This window comes from Embiotoca jacksoni, unplaced genomic scaffold (genome assembly GCF_022577435.1).
Source record: "Embiotoca jacksoni isolate LCO1_2020_lvr unplaced genomic scaffold, fEmbJac1.0.p SCAF_6, whole genome shotgun sequence".
In the NCBI taxonomy this organism is placed as follows: Eukaryota; Metazoa; Chordata; class Actinopteri; family Embiotocidae; genus Embiotoca; species Embiotoca jacksoni.
The window spans coordinates 14,859,979-14,874,211 of record NW_027185414.1 but is presented as its reverse complement, the minus strand read 5'-3'; the positions used below and the strand labels follow the sequence as shown (position 1 = coordinate 14,874,211).

The window sequence follows — 14,233 nt, the reverse complement described above, 5'->3', positions numbered from 1 at the left end:
AAGCTAGAGTTCCGCTGCGGTCCTCTAAGAGCTCCCACATTTACTGTACCTCCTCCCGGAAATGAGTACATAATAAATGTCTTTCAGAAGAGGAAAACCAGAGCAGTATGACTTCCATCAAGACTTCAAAATTAATCAGCTGTTTTTAGAGTCAACTAAATTAATCTATAATTATTTGTGAACTACTACTGCAGGACAGCCTCTTATGATTTCAAGATTACATTGAACAGCAAATGAACTGCTGTGAGTAATTTCTCTTCTCATACCACTGAAGACTTTTAAAATGAAAAAGATTTCTGAAGAAACTTAATTTCCCCATAACCGGAACAAGACATATTCCTGTAATAGCATATATAATTGCCTGTTCTGCAGAGGATCTCCAGTATATGACAACAAAGTCTCATAGACAATACATATTTATTCAACTGTCAATTCCAGCAATGGAAAAAAAGGAACATGTGAAAAAAAGACTTTGAATTCCACATGGGCCTGGTTTGTGAAGCTGGGTAAATATGCTTGTCATATGTTCCAATAGTTCCACAGCGACAGAGATTTAGTTGGGGAATACAGGCGGGAGAGGCAGACAGCTTGTGATAACTGAATAGCTCTTTTGAAGCCACTTCCATTTGGAAACATTGTGCGATTATTTTTACCTCTGTGGTTAGACTCGAGTTAAAGCCCATGTTTAATTGTTCCCAAGAGTTCTTAGTGTGGTGCTGATAAGGAGCTCGGGGAGCAACATTTAAAGCTGCAACAAAAATAACTAGACTCCTGCTCATTGGCCACAGGTCTGATAGAGTGACAACACAGGATCCACAAAGCAAAGAGAAAGAAATACAGGTGAAAAGAGACGAGAAAGAGACACACACACACACACACACAGGGGCAGAGGTCTATGGTGGTTATGATGGGCTTGCACTTGAAAGGTTTTATCAGTCTCTCTTTGTCTTGATTTTAATGTGTGCTCAGCTTTTCAAAATCCAATCACTTCCATTTGAAATATCAATTTGAATAATGGCCCTTTTAAGCTATCTTAAATACAGAGTGTACAGTACATTACTTGCTAATCAATAAATAAATTATTTTTACGACAGAGTTTTGTCAGCAGTTACAGCGGACAGAAAGCAGTGCTGTTAATTTGTCATCTCTCTCTTCCCCTTTCTCTCACTTCGTCCAAGGCCACGACTTCCCGGTTTGTCAGAGCGACCTGTGGGAGTGTGTGTGTCGGATCAATAGCCCACCCACAGCAGAGCCGCGGGCCATCCCTGACCTGGGCTATTGATTAGGCCTGGCTCAGCTGCCAATAGCAATGTGCTGGATGTGACACCAGGCTAAAACGGGAGCTGAGGAAGGGGGATTCTGAATTGCCAGTGGCAGCCCCACAGCACACCGCAGATAAAAGTCAATTCCACTTAACCAAATCACTGACAACTAAATAGTTAGCAGACAGAAGAATGCACAGAGTGTGTGATGGCAGCAGGTGGATGGCTTTGGGGATTTCCTCGCCCTGACCAGTGTCGGAGCACACAAAAGGCCATGGCAGAAACACTGTGACATATGTTTGTCTTTTAATATGGTCACTCCTCACTCCGCAACTTACACATTAAGGACACAGTCTATCAAGGGCTCCCTCTAGACTGATCATTCGTCAGATATCATCAGGTCAGGAGTGATGATTGATGTCCACTGGCATTTTTATAGTTTTATCAGCAAATAGAATAATGAAATAATTTGACATATATCTTAAGTATTATTTTAAGTATAAACTAACAAATAATGCTTCCAGTGAAGGTGAGATAAAAAAAAAAAAAAGTGTTTATGCAGCATCACATTTGTGCTACTAATTTTTTAAAAGCAGCTACTGAACATGAACTTCACAGTAGTGTTTCCTGTGCCTGCATCCAGAGATGTAATACAGACTCCTTTCGATCCGTCTTGCTTCCAGTCATTACCAGCCCATATTAGAGTAGTTTACATGTCACTTTACCAGTCCTTTGCCTCGCGAATGTAATTCTGTGACTACTGCCTCCATGTGCATTCAGCACCTATCTATAGCTCCATATCTCTCCCAGTAATTGCTGAGTGACAGAAAGGCAATACTGACCACTTCATTATGGGACAGCCAGACTGACTGGACACTGGCCTCTTGGCACTAGGTCACTCTGGCCAGACTGACCTTATCTGCCCAGGTCGTCAGGGGTCAGTCATCCAGAATCTATAAGGACTTTACCAGAGTTGCCGTGGGTGCCATACAGCAAGGTCGCTTGACCCAGGCTGGCTGCTTATATCAGGTATTGATTGCAGTTTGTCTACTTCAGCTGAGGCTGGACTAATCTCCCAACACTAGGGTCTCAGGGGCAAAGGCTTCAGTGTAAAGTTAAGTATTGGAAGTAACAAGAGTGATGGTGCAGCCAGTGGATACTAGTGACCATCAAAGGGGCACAACAAGAGTCGTGGGGATTTGGGGTTTGAAAAAACAATATGTGTTAAAACAGTGACATGTAGTAGCAGGACTGAAACTGATTGCAGATCCACCAGGAAAAAAGTTCTATTCTTAGGGTGCACTTGGGGGATGAAGCTGTGTGCATGACAATTTTATTGAGTAATGAAATAAAGGATGTTGTAGCAACTGCAGTAGTGTACTTTGACTGTACTGCAATCGGAGAGTCTGTTCCTTCTTGCTGTCTTCTAAACAAAGAGACACAGACAGGATACCAAAAAAAAAAAATCTGTGTGTATGAATGAACTCAACATGTACTGTTATTCACGTTGTTTTAGACTGTTTGGTTTTCTGTAGTTTGCTCCCAAGATGGTGAGGTTAAACAAAGGAACAACTTATCAGACTGTTGAAATCATTACTAATCTCCAAAGAAAATGAATTAATGCAGCTGCAAAAGTTAGCAGCAAGTCTTTCAGTCAGTCATTTTCAGCTACTACATATGGATAAAGATATACAAGATTGTTAGTCAGCACCTATGTGTGTGTGCGAGTGTGTCGGTAGCAGCTTGTGTCTGCGTGAGACCCTTTATGTACATACTAAAGCACCTCCCTGATGCTCGTTAGATCTCGTCTCTCGGCAGCTGCTTGGCACCGTTCATATTAAATCACAATAATGGCAGATGAGCTCGTGCACTAGAGAGACAAGCATCTATTTGAAACTGCATTTTATTACGCTTTGTTCCGTTTAATCAAAAAAAAAAAACTATGTGGAAAAGATAACCCGGTTTTAAAAAATCCCAGATAAACAGCAACGATCGCATCTTTAAATAATAAATGATCCTCTGCCTCTTACAGACGGGAATATAACTGAAAATAATTGAAGACAACAATGTCCTATAAGAGTACCACTCGAGCAGTGCTGATTCAGAATCCCTCATAACTTCAAACATTCAGTCATAAAGTATAGATAATCTGTAAAAGAAAGGCAGGCGTCTGTTTACAATTTCCTTCTAATTAACGCTACAGGATAGAATCTACCTTTGTTAAAGTTGATATGTGTTTGTTAGACTTCTCGAAAAACTGTACCACTGGCAAATTAGGGGTGGAATACAAAACGAAACAAACAATAACACTCTAATATGATCTGCAGTCAAGGAATAAATATTTTACAATCTGTCTACATTTGACACACTTTCAGTTGAGAACAAAGGATTCCTTAACAACAAATTGTCTAAACTTGGTCTTGAGATGATAACCTTTTAGAACTGCATTAATTCACAAAATGACTCCCTCCTCATGACTGTATATGTAATCTGTCCTCAATTTGTTTGGAATTTAAGGACACATTGTTACCTCTTTTTTAAGTCGACAAGAAATGTCTGTTCTGTTATGGAAGGGAGCAGATTGAAACAGATCAAGAATTTAACAAACACAAATCCAGAAAGATGTTCACTAAAACGATGAAGTGGGCAAAACATAATGGTGTGCTACTTTATAACCACAGTTCTCCAACACTGATGAGACTCTACATGGAGCCTGAGTGAATGAAGGGTCTTAAAACCATGAATATATCCTTGAGATGATCCACAACAGCCTTTTATTGTATAAGGCCAAGAGTGGGGGTGAACTAAAGAGTATGGAAAATCAGGTAAGCACCGTGCTGATGAAGGTGATGTTTTCCCATTTTCCCTCCAAGAAGCAGGCCAGCAGTGTGCTGTGTGTCTAAGAGGGACAAGGTAGTGCTTGATGATTAATCACTGGACATAATAAAGCTTCTCACCATGAGCGCACAGTCCAGCTGATTCCATGATATGATTGGGGCCGATTAGAAAAGAGAAATAATCATTGCTTACAGTGCATTCATAGTACACTCTAATGACATCTTCTGATTGGGCCTTGTGAAGAAGATAATAAGGGTCGTCTTCAGAATGGTCTCAAAGATTATTTCTTTAACTTCATGAAATGGGGCCACGGGCCTGGATGCTGCAGATTTGAGGATTAAGATAAGATGACCTTTCACATTATGTTTCCATGTATAAAAGATGAAGTTTACAGTCCCTCATTACATTAGACCTTATCAATGGTTAGAGCCTCTGTGAAGCCCCTTTGAACATCACAATGTTTTTTTTTTTTTTGCTGATATACAACAGGCCTCTACCCCCTAGTGTGGGATTACTGTGCTCGTGTGTGTGTGTGTGTGTGTGTGTGTGTGTGTGTGTGTGTGTGTGTGTGTGTGTGTGTGTGTGTGTGTGCGCGCGCGCTGTGGACATGCATTGTAGCTGTTTCAGACTAAAGTACTAATCTGGTGTAAAAAAGTTTATTCTATCTCAATTTTGTGTTCATGTGGAACAAAATTAAAAAGAAAGAAACTTGAGACTGGTAGGTCAAGTATTTAACATGTCAATTTAAATGATGTAAGAAATTAAAAGATAATTTGACAGCAATGGAACACAGTTCTCCAAAATAATATTGGCATACAACTGATATTGAATTTTAACATCGAAGTATTCTATGAAAAATAAAAAAATAAAAAATGGAAATGGGAGGCAAAGTGTCACTTGTTTCAAATGCAAACCAGCATGTTTAAAACATTTTCTTGGATCAAGTGATATTATGTTGAAACTAGAGGAGTAACCCACCTGTCACTTACAAATACTGTCACTTGCTTCCATCTATAAACAAGTAAAACTATATTTGAAACGAGTCAAACGATCTCACCCTGGTGGCACGTTTGTTTTCTCTTGTTGTTTTGATGCAGATAAAACTAAATAGAACTGGGATTCTACTAAATGTTGTATGCTCATGAGCACTCTGATAGTGAGTGACACTTCTGGATCATTCGTCTTCAACAGAACCGCCCTGTGCTGGGCTGGCATGAAGGGCTATAGGCTTTAGCAGGCATCAGCCTGCTGGCCAACATCTTCAGGCTTCTTTGATGTGGGAGGCATTGCTTACCCCTATAACTTACAGCCCAGCTCTGCAGGGACTTATTTTTATAACCTCTATTATTTTCTATCATAAATATTCAAATCCAGATCTTAAATCCAGAGCTTAGTGAGGAGAACAGCCAAAAACAACATGCAGCTCTTCAGCTTCCCCCAGCTCTCTCTTCTACAGAAAATTATTATGAAGATTAATCCAGAAATCAAACAGAATGCTGAGACGAGACTGTAGAACCCAGTAAAAATAATGCACTCATATAAAAGACTCAGGATGGAATTTTTGGTCAAGGGTCTCTGTCTTTTTTGTTCTTTATTTGTTTGAGCATTTTGACACATTCTGCATTTCCTCCTTTTGGCTGTGAATTAATATTTGCGGCTTGAATATTAATCCTGATTCAGTAGTGGATTAGTTTGCTATTGTCCCCTCTGTGCTGAGCCCTAAATAAAGGCGCTGACATGGAGAGGAAATCTATACCTCTCTGCCCTGCAAACAAAGACCTCTGCACCCAGAGATAACACTTGTCCCTGCAACACAGACCCCCCCTACTCTACACACACGCTGGATCCTCCATCTCCCTCTCACTTTAGTTTCTCCCGCAACCCTCAGTTCCACATTTCCCCTTCTTCTCACCACTCTCTTCCTCCCTGTCTCGCTCTCTCTCTCTCTCCCTCAGAAAAACTTTGCCATGGTAGATTTGCAAGGCAATTGTGCCCTTAAACCGCGCCTCTTCCTCAGCTTATACCATGCATTTTCCAGAGTTTATCAAAGAATACAATGGGGTTATGCTTTCACCATTATTCTCCAGGCAAGAACAGTAATTTAAATGCACCAGTACTACTGAGGCAGGGCGCAGCCCTGCTGTCTCACTACGGAACAGAGAGAGATGAAAATGCGTTACAAAAAACGCACTGCATTACTTTGTTGACCTTTCCTGTTCTCATAGTTTACAAACAGCTGTGAAGCTCCTTCCTCTGGGCTCTTTGTACATCAGAGACTAGGACTGATGGAGGCACGCCATGCTTAAATGAAGGGCTTTTTCTAACTTGCCTCCGTTGTGGCTCACAAACATAGCCTAACAAACACACATTTACTTTATTTCTGCCGCCAGAGCAGTTGCCAAAGTGAGGGAGGAAATACATACTGAAACAGATATGGCATCCTTTTATGTGCGTATATATTTTAACACAGTCTGTTCAACAACAAAAGAAAAAAAAAAATCCAAACATATGCACCCATCAAAACACCCACCCACACACTGAAACGAGTTTAATTTTCTTATCCAGTGTAATCGCATGAGTAAGTATTTTTTTAAACAAACTCTTTTCATAGTAATTCAAAGCTGAAGTTGCACTGCTGTTGTGATGCTCATCTCAGACTCCTGTCTAAAATGAACTGCAAGCCACCGTCCTCAATGACACCAATCAGCGCATAACTGCAAGCTCATATAGTGAGATATCTGATCTGCACACATGCACAGACACGCACGCACGCACACACGCACGCACGCACGCACGCACGCACACACACACACACACACACACACACACACACACACACACACACAGTGTTTTATCATAATATTGTGAAGGCAAATGGCAACATTAAGTACTGTGATTCAAATGGTGGTTCTACATATGTGCCCTGAGGCTGAATGCCAGGTGAATATGAACAGTAAACTGAGAGGAGGAAGAAGAGGCAGAGGACACAGGATGACGAGGACGAGAGGGAAATTAAGAAGGGTAAGAGTAAGGTTTCAAGGAAGAAGAAGCTAGGCAGGAGGAAGAGAGTGAAGGAAAAGGAGGGAAGGAAAGGAAGTAAATGAGGAGGGACGGGAGGAAGGAAAAAGGACAACAGTGAAAAAGCCAAATGACAAGAAGAGAGAAACATGGTTGAGTGCGGCAGACAGCTGGACATGGACAGGACCAGTCTGCAGACCTGGTCACACTGATGACAACGGGCAGCCATAGTGATGCCATTATGTTGTTAATCAATCCACTGGTGTTTTCGTGTCTGGGTGGGCAGACACTCACAGTCTAGAAGGGGTTAATGGGAAATCAATGGGAGGGATGTGCTTATGAGCAGGACATGGGGAAAGAGGGACAAGGGGGAGAGAGATAGAGGGGCGGGAAGGGGGAGATAGGAACATTGTTTTCTGTGATAGCAGCCGTCTTCCCAGATGTTATCTGTCATTCAAAGGAACACTCTGGTGACCAGATGTTTAGGCTCAATGTGGTGGAGTGGGTATACTTCCTAGTGGGGGATCAATATAGGTCAAGTGCATGGTAATATTTATCAGTGCACTGCACACACAAGACATTGATGTCTTTACAACACAGACTTGTGCTGAGCAGGAAGAAAATTATGTATACAAATAAAAAAAATAAAAAAATGCACACCCTTCTGATATGCTCATTTATTTCAAGAGGGTATACTGTATATCTGGTATGATGGTGTTTTCTCATTAATATGGATCATAAGTCTGACCTGCATCAGCAATATCTCCTCGCTACGTCCATTATAGGAAACAAAGGGAAGCGCTGATTTGGAAGGAAAGGTAAAATAAATACAGCAAAAAATCAGCCAGGGTAGTTTTCTGAAGGCCTCGGGGCATTTGGGGAGGTGGGTGGGGGGTTGGAAAGGGGGAACCAAGAGCAGGTCCCAGAGCAGTAAGGCTCTTTGTAGTTTGAGCAGTCTGAACTAGCCAGAGGCTTACTGCTCTAACCCCTACCACTCAGAGAGTCTGTTTGGGGAAATTACACCACAGAGTAATAATTAATCAAGTAAACGCTGAACTGCTTTGATTTGGATTACATTAACATATTATCAATAATGTATTAATCAAATACAAATAAACACCTCTGCATAATAGCATACTTAACTAAGTATATTTTCTCACTGAACTAGGAAAAAGTTTGTCTTCTCAGAGCAACGAGGAAAACCACAGCAAACTACAGTGGAAGCACGAGTTCTTTTGTGGGTTTTGGAAGCAGCACCTCTTGGCACTTAAGTGTCTGTGTTCATCAACTTCCTTTTTCATCACTACATCACCCATTTCGAGTACTTTTAGCAGGAGGCAAAAATTATGAATTCATTTATTTACTCTTCACAATGGAAGTGTGCATCATACAGAATAAATAAACAATGACGAAGCACTGAAAACACAATACACGTAATTTGTGCAAAGCTACTCCAGGTTTGATTCCAAAAGTAGCTAAGTGGATTGAGGAAAAGAGTTAGTCACTTTTATCATTTGCAGAGGAGTCGAATCAGCTCTGCTTTTGTATTTTCACTTAAATGCATGTTCTGTTTTTCTCAGATAAGTTGTGTTGTTTAAAAGCATCCGTTCTCGCCTAACGCTTTGTTCATTGGGGGAACTTCATGCCCAGGGATTTTCTAAACACAATTCATCAAAGTGGAACGGCAGTCTTTTTTTCTGCATTCCTAATCCTTTTTGCTGCAGATGAGAGATTTGCTGTTCAGACTCATTAAGATTAAAGCGTTTTGCCAGAGTTATTTAAGAATGCAAAGTTCCATGTGAGACCTCTCAGAGTTCAGAACAGAAGAAAATCCTATTGACACGCTCGGTGCACTGGGGGCTGATCTTAGCCTATATTTCTATATTTGGTGTCAGTGATTGAGTGATAGCATGTGAAATAGTTTTTCCTGCTGCATTTTGGTTTTGAGTTACAATCACTTTTACATTCTTACCATCAGAGGATAATGGGTGTGATTGGTCTTTTTGTCTTCACTTGGAAAATTAATTTAGCTGCGTGTGTAGATATAAAAAGCCTGTGATTTTTACATCTTTTATGAAGTTACCATCTGCCTTTAAAGTAAATATTTTGTTTATTGGGTTTGATTACTAAGTATAAAGTGGCAGATGAATTACTTGGGTGAGTTGAGACCTCTCTTTTGTCATGGGAAACAATACATTATGGTCATAGCCTGTAAATGTGCAGTTAACTAGGTAGCATTTTGCTTTCTAGTATTATTTTGGCAGCAGAGTTTGGCTGTGGTCAGGGTATCAGTCATCTGGTTGGACAGACAACAGTTAATGTTTAGCTGGAGGAGATAGCAGTCTTTTAGCTGAAGAAGAAATTACCATTGGATCGGACTATGTGTTAGTCTTCTGCCTAAGGATTTTTAATATTAGTTTTTTTGGCCAGAAACTCAGTAGTCTTTTGGCTGTGCTCGAAAGCTCCTTTCCCAAACTTTCCAACTCCAAGTGTCGCAATCTGGTTCCATTTTACAGCTGGCCTTGAGATTGTAACAGAGCTCCTTTCTCTCCCTCCTCAACCGCATATTTAATCCCTGTGCTTATGTCAAACTTAATTACAGGACCTTGTACGAAAAAATAACAAGTGAGCCTTGTAGGGGTGAGAGAGAGAAAAGAACAGTATTCAGAGAGGGAGAGAAAAAGAGACATGGGGAGAATGTTAAGAGGTGTGAGGGGGGGGGGAAGGAACAACAGAGACATTTAATCTGTAGACTCAGTATGTAAAATGACCAAACAAAAAGCTATGATCTCAAGTATCTCTGTTTTAGTTGGCACTGGAACAGTCACAATCTATGTGAAAATCCATAAGAATAGTTTTGATAACAGAATCTAAAAGCTCTCAATGCTCTAAAACACCAAAAATATGTCCTGTAGCTGAGAAGTAGCGAAATGATATTGTCTGCCTTGTATCTACTGTACAACACTATAATACTAACTTAAATTCTCAAATGGGGACAGGCACTTAAGACAAGAAAGTGACCTAAGAGGCCCAACATCCATATCTTTTAAGTTGCAAGCCAGCAAATTCTTCTGAACCCCACAAAACTAAAAAGAAATAATCATTAGAATAAGTCACCGAGCCTGTGTGTGCATATGTGTGTTTGTGCACATAAAACTATTTATTCTGTAGAAGTGGAACAGCCGGGGAGAGAGATGTTTAGTCTGTCAGTTTAAAACTATTACCTCAAACTCTGAAAATATGAGCTGAGCCTGTCGTGCATCGACACAGGGAGACAGCACTGTGAAGAACAAACCTTTGAAAAGTCGAAATCAATTTTTGGGGGAGTAACATAACAAACGCTTCACTGCAGTGAAGAAAAGGGAATCTCTTTTTTAACAGTCTGAAAAGCACATATTCATACAATCTTCATAAGGCAAAACAGCATAAATGCAGTATACATGAAGTCTTTTGAAAAGGGAAATGACGGGAAAGGGAGAAAGGGAGAAGACACAGGGATGCTCCTCTGAGATGCACACAAAACAAACAGGAAGACCATCGCTGCTGAACACAACCCTCTGTACATTTTCCCTACACTGCACACATTGCACACACCTACACACCCACCCACCCACCGTTTAGGCCGGCCTGCTGGCTGAAACCTTCCCAGACTGGACTTGAGAGGCCAAGCAATGGACCAGAGGAGGGAGAGAGGTTCCCATGCCACTGGTGCTGGAACTGGCGCGCCACCCGGAGGTATTTATAGCAGGCCAGCACTGAAGGGCCAGGAGCGAGGGCATGCTTGTTTTCCTTTCCATTCCCCAGGCACTTTCACCAGGCCTCACATGTGGGTGTTAAATATATATCCAAATACTGGGAGCAACATTGTGGGGGCAGAGGACAGGAGGCAGTGGGCTCCCTTGGAATAAGAGTGGGCTGGGAGTGGATGGGATGGAGAGTTAAGAGAGGAAACAGGAAGTAAGTAAGATGTAGATTTGAATGAAGGAAGAAAGAAAGAAAGAAAGAAAGAAAGAAAGAAAGAAAGAAAGAAAGAAAGACTCAGACAGACAGTTGCTACTGTGACTTTATGTAAACTAAGATGGGAAGAGAGGTACAGTAGGCTCAGTGGAAGCTCCAGGAACCAGTCTAGACCCATACAAGGATCAGAGGTTAAAGCCAAACTGAACTCAGTTCATCTGGAGACTCCACAGTGGAGATGCAGGGAAAAGTCCAGACTAAACAAGGCAGCATTTGGAGGGAGGTGGTGGAGCAGTTCTGCTGTTGTGGCCTCCTTCACATCAAATGATATCTGGCTGCTTCCTCTATATGCTCTGAGATGTATGTGTCGGTCTCTCTCCTTCTGCATGGAAATTCCAGAGTGACATTATTACTATGATGAAAACAGACCCTATAAATACGGAGCACTATGATGAATATAACAGCGATTATGGAGGCAGCGATAATTAGATCAGGAAAGAAAGAGAGGCTCATTGAAGTTTTCTCTGTTTTTGTGTTTGGGAATTCCTTTCAACCTTGTGTCTTAATGTATGAAGAATTACAGAGCCAACAGTAGTGTGGTAATCATATGGGTCTCTAGGAGCGCCTCCTGGGGCCTCTTCAGTGATCCTCTCTCCTGTTTTAGCTCTCTGCTCCCACTCACATCTCCGTAAAAGCCACCCTGCTGTCTGCTTTTTTTAATGATGGTTTGGCCAACAAACAATTAATAGGCTGCCCCACAGATGCCTGTTAAAAATGAAATAGCAGGAACTATGGAGTGCTCCCAAATGGGGCCATCGAGCAGCTCCTGCTATCTCTCCATCCAGTTCTGCTCGTCAGGTTTTTCCCTCGTCAGCAGCTCTCTCACCAACCTAGGTCCAGCTTAGATCTTTAAGCCCTAAGACTACAGCTTTAACAACACCCTGACCTGAGCCCCTGTCCAAATCCCAAATGTACAGCAGCCATCCCACTAGCTGATTGCGTCAGAAAGATTCCACAGCCACAGCCTCTGTTTTTTCATACTTGTGGGAAAATAGCAGCTCATGTTTCCTTGGATGCTTTACACATTCCTCACCCTGTCTTCACATTGCAGGGCCCCCAGAGTATGGGTATGGCCAAAGCCACTCAGGAGGAGGTGCTTGACAAATAAGAGGTGTGGCTATATGAAAATGGAAGGGATTTTTTTTCTGTGTTTATTTAGGAGAAAGTTGCTAGGCGACGTGAACTCAAAAAGGCACTAATTACATTTCCCTGAGTTTGATGAGTATAACAGAACTTGGACAGGAACTTTCCAGCTCATTTAACCTCTCAGAACACAGCTGGGAATTATAGATAACAGAACATCTGGAAGTCACAAAAATACTTCTCTAGCATCTAATCCAAACTAATTCAAAATTTGCCACATCCTGCAAAGAACGACATCCCAAAGCTAACTCTGTGACAGCTCCAATATTTCAAAGTTAGTCGTAAAAAAGAAAGGCATCTGTGAATGGCATTTTAGTAATTTGGGCAAAAGTTTATGACTCCTAGATCATACAAATTTCAAATTTCAGCATTAGACTGAAAGATCATGAAAGAGTATCTCAAACCTCACACACGTATGCACTGTGTAGTACTACTTAATGCTATATATGCTAATGTATCCCTTAATCTTGAACATAAATGACAAACATTCCAACATGTAAACAACACAAGTATTCCAAACACTCCTACTTGATTCTTGTCATTTAGTTGTAAGACAAACACGCACACGCACACGCACACACACACACACACACACACACACACACACACAGACAGACACATAGATACATAGATACATAAACAAATCATTTCCCTGGCCACATTCAAGTTTGGTCTCATCCCAAATTCCTGACCTCAAAATTTCAAGACAAAGGTAGTTAGTCTTGATTTATGCATGCTTCAGCTTTGGATGAAGAGAGCAGGACACAGTAGCGAAGCAATTAATTTTGATGCTGAAAACATTATTAATGGTAATGTTTAAAACATCAAAGCCCCGGCTGACAGAGACACAGCATCTTCACTCTGACAAGATGGAGCAGACGAGCTCACTTGAGTTAGTCAAGGTGAGGCACGGGGGAAAATGTAATTTGTCTCACCATTGATTTTCATCGAGATTTCCTGAGAAATCTGTGGTTCAGAAGAGGTTAAACTCATGTGCCTTGCGTCTTTTATATAGTAGGATTGGCCATTATATGGAGGGTAGTGCCTGTTCTCTTTCACTGGCTCATGTATCAGCCTACATGCCACAAATACATCATGCTTTGGATTTTTTAAATCTTTAAAAGTGGTTGGAGTGGTTTAATAAGGAGGAGCCAGTACATTCTTTTTAGATCAGACAACTGAATTCAACCCGTGGACATGGGATGTAGAGGACGACAGTCAGTCGGTTAGAATCCTAAGTTCATAATGAATGAGTAAGCCAGTTAAGAACCCCTCCTCTATCTGTGTGGACTCCTCACTGTAGCTTTGGGCAAAGGGATAAAGCTTCTCTCACTCCCACATATTCATTTACCCCCCACCATCACACCAATTGAACCAGGGAGTCTGGGGGGAGTCACATTGATATGCACCACACATCTCCATCCCCCAGCCACAACCATCCCCACTGGAAACATTATTTCATTACATATATTATGCATTCAGCATAAGGGAGTTGGTGAATGTGCGGTGTGCAGATGCGTGTGTGTGTGGGTGTGGGCAAGCGCAGATGTTTCCTTCTATGTATACACGGCTGTGACATGCTTGTTGTAAAAAGAGTTTTAAAGAGGGTGTAAAAAGATATAATGCCTCAGGGGTCCAGTGTTAATGGTACTTAGTTTACTTTGAGAATGAAGACAAAATATTTATTTCATACTGTTTTGTGTCAACATTAGAAAAGTGATCCTGCGAGTTTTACAGTGTAGAGGGACAGAGTTTCCTGCAGAGTTGGAATGAATTTTCTCAGCTCATCTGAGTATGTGCGTCCACATGTGAATGTACACTGTGCCTCATGCAGAGCAGGAGATAAAGAGATAGACAGAGAGAACAGGGGAAACAGAGGAAAGAGACCAGAAAGAGATGAAGATAGAGACAGACAGACAGATCTTTCATACAGCCCATTGCTCTTTGGGCCCTGG

The 14,233-nt window shown here is 41.4% G+C and overlaps 1 protein-coding gene across 2 annotated transcripts in view; it reads right to left on the bottom strand.

The window, feature by feature from the left end:
* The window catches only part of zfhx3b (zinc finger homeobox 3b), a 207,213-nt gene that overhangs the window by 148,129 nt on the left and 44,851 nt on the right, over window positions 1-14,233 (bottom strand). The gene's annotated exons all lie outside the window — the stretch shown is intronic.